Below are 3321 nucleotides of genomic sequence, written 5' to 3'. Positions count from 1 at the left end.
GCTTGGCAGTGACAAAAAGTTGACACAAGCATAAGGTCGACATGAATTAAAGGGATGAGGTGTTAATCCTAGGTTCCTGGGAGCACCTCCAGATAGGTAATAAGTAGGGTTAACACCTCATCCCTTTAATCCTGGAGACATATTAATTACACAGGTTCTGTGGCTGATTAAAAAAATACAGTTGGAATGAAGTCTGATGGCTGTTTAAAAAAAAAAAAACAGTAGAAATTGAGTCTTGAAGTGAGCCAGCCACAGAACCTGTGTAATTGATATGTCTCCAGGATTAAAGGGATGAGGTACGGGAATACAACTTTGTTAGAATCCAATGTACCAGCATGCCCTGGATAAGATACACAGCAGGGCCCCTCTGCCATAGGGCAGATTGTGATGTCACTATGGGCTGTGAGGGCAGATTGTGATGTCACAATGGGCTGTGAGGGGGTATAAAACCATCCGCTTGCTGCTTCCTGGCTCATATCTGATATTGCTGGACTAGAGCCAACACAGATCATTTCTCATTCTTTTCTGAAGACTGACGATTGAATAAGATGGAGACTAAAAGTGACAAAGCTAAAGATCATCAAGTGGCTGTCGCTTTGCGCATCCGTCCATTTAATAGAACGGAGACTAAGAACCGCGCACAATGCATCGCCCACCAGCTCGGACCGCAGACAGTGCTACTGCAGGACCCTGGTGAGGATCCTAACAACGTCCTGCGCTCCACCAGGACAAGAGAGACGACATTCAAATTCAACCAAGTGTTTGACCAGGCAGCGACCCAGGAGACTGTGTATAATTCCACAGTGAGGCCCTTAGTGGGTGACCTCCTATCTGGGTACAATGCTGCCATATTTGCCTACGGCCCAACAGGCACCGGGAAGACCTTTACTATGATGGGCAAGGCCCGTGAGCCCGGAGTAATGTATCGCACCCTGAAGGACCTGTTTAATGCCATTGAGGAGACTGGAAATAGAAAAAACTTCTCTGTATCATTGTCATATGCTGAGATCTACAATGAAAAAGTCCGGGACCTTCTAAGACCTTCCTCTGGGTCTTTGGTCCTCAGAGAGGATCCCAATGGCAACACCAAAATAGAAGGGATTGCCCAGTTCACCCTTAGCAATCCTGAGGAAGCCATGGCCCTGCTGGAGAAGGGGAATAAGCGGCGCTCTGAAGCTCCCACCGCCGCTAATAAGACCTCATCCCGCTCCCATGCAGTAATGCAGGTCACCATACAGCAGGAGGACAGCGATGGTGTGAGCACAGCCAGGCTGTACATGGTAGACCTGGCAGGATCAGAGCGGGCAAGCCAGACTGCAAACAGTGGCCAGAGCATGAAAGAGGGAGGCTACATCAACCGCTCCCTTCTCGCTCTGAGAACCTGCATCATGGCGCTGCGTGACAAACCAGGCAGCCATAGAAACTATCGGGACAGCAAGCTGACCTGGCTGCTAAAGGGAGCACTAAGCGGGAAAGGCCGAATGGTCATGATCACACACATCAGCCCCGCGGATAGTGCCTATGAAGACGCCCGCAGCACAATGACCTATGGGAGCAAGGCCAAGTTCATCAAGACACGGGTGGAGAGGAACCGTGTCTGTGTCCCCCATAAGATCCCTGAGGGGACTAAAGTGCTACCGAAAGTCTCTCATCCTCCAGAACTTAAACGCAAGACCAGAGCGCCGAGGCATGAGGATGATTATTTTGTTATGAGACGCATCGCTCCTGTACTCCCTGTACTCTCCAGGCTTTTTTGCGAGATAAAGGCTAAAGCTTGTTGCAAAAATCGTTCCTCCAATTATCAAGATCGAAGACCTCCATGGCGATAGGAACATCACTGGTGCCGGTAGGAACAGCACTCGGCCGACATGAACAGCACTCGGCCCGGCAGAAAGATGGGGATTAGGGCTAATGGCGATACCCCAAAAACAAAAACGACACTGGGCAGCCACCCCATGGGTGTGTTGGAAGAGCTGCTAATTATGTGTAAAATGCTGATAATTACATCCAACTCATTGAAAACATAATAAGTACGTAGCTAGTTATACATAATTTGTGCTGTTAGTGGGTTTATGGCATCCGTTATATAATGTGATGCTTAGATCTTATAAGGATTATGGGTACTTGTTTCCTATCTGGGCGCCCACTAAGTTAATTGCGCACCATGCTATTCTCCGTAGAGAAATCGGATCGCATCGCATCGTACACATACACGATATTGAACGATGCGATGCGATCCGATTCGATTTCCCATAGGAAACAATGTTAAATGGCTCAATTTAGCCAAATTATCATAGGAACAATAGTAAATGGGCCAAAAACACCCCTGAACATTGAAATGTCCCCCCAAAAGTAGTTGACGCCACCCCGCCATCAACGTGAACCCGAAGCGTGGCGAGCGCAGCGAGCCCGCGAGGGGCGGCGGTACGCGTCCTCCGACCTTTTCATGCCCTACTATCCACGTCGGCGTGGAGTGAGAATAGAATAGTGTGGCGAGCGCAGCGAGCCACCGAGCCCGAAGCGTGGCGAGCCCCGCGAGGGGACGCGGATACCTTCACAGGTAAACGCGTCCCTTCGCGGGCTTCCCAGGTGTCCGCGTCGCCCGCGAGGGGACGCGTATAACTGTGAAGGTATCCGCGTCCCCTCGCGGGGCTCGCTGCGCTCGCCACGCTTCGGGCTCGGTGGCTCGCTGCGCTCGCCACACTATTCTATTCTCACTCCACGCCGACGTGGATAGTAGGGCATGAAAAGGTCGGAGGACGCGTACCGCCGCCCCTCGCGGGCTCGCTGCGCTCGCCACGCTTCGGGTTCACGTTGATGGCGGGGTGGCGTCAACTACTTTTGGGGGGACATTTCAATGTTATGGGGTGTTTTTGGCCCATTTACTATTGTTCCTATGAGAATTTGGCTAAATTGAGCCATTTCACATTGTTTCCTATGGGAAATCGAATCGGATCACATCGCATCGCATCGCATCGTTCAATATCGTGTATGTGTACGATGCGATGCGATCCGATTTCATTACGGTGCCGTACGTAGAAAACCTGGGCGCCCAGATAGGAAACAAGTACCGGATTATGTTAGGGCAGAACCAGTAGAGGGGGGATGAGATCTTTGCAGCACCTTCCTGACATCCTCAATTATTTATTTATTATTATTATTTACTGACACTTCGCAGGCAAATCCCATTGTGCTCTAAAATTACCATCCAATCAGGTCATCTTATTTTACAATCACAGCCTGTAGCACGGCAAAAGGAACAGGTTAACATTGGGGCGGATAAAGCTGCAGCTCCAGGCCTCCACATAAAAACAGGCCCGT

General features: G+C 50.1%; 1 pseudogene; it reads left to right on the top strand.

The window, feature by feature from the left end:
* Positions 1-194: 194 nt before the first annotated feature.
* On the top strand, positions 195-1858 carry LOC146049881 (kinesin-like protein KIF19 pseudogene; annotated as a pseudogene).
* Positions 1859-3321: the final 1463 nt, after the last annotated feature.

Source organism: Crinia signifera, chromosome 12 (assembly GCF_055691185.1).
Source record: "Crinia signifera chromosome 12, ASM5569118v1, whole genome shotgun sequence".
Taxonomy (NCBI): Eukaryota; Metazoa; Chordata; class Amphibia; order Anura; family Myobatrachidae; genus Crinia; species Crinia signifera.
The sequence above is the reverse complement of the archived record's forward strand: the minus strand, read 5'-3'. Positions and strand labels throughout refer to the sequence as shown.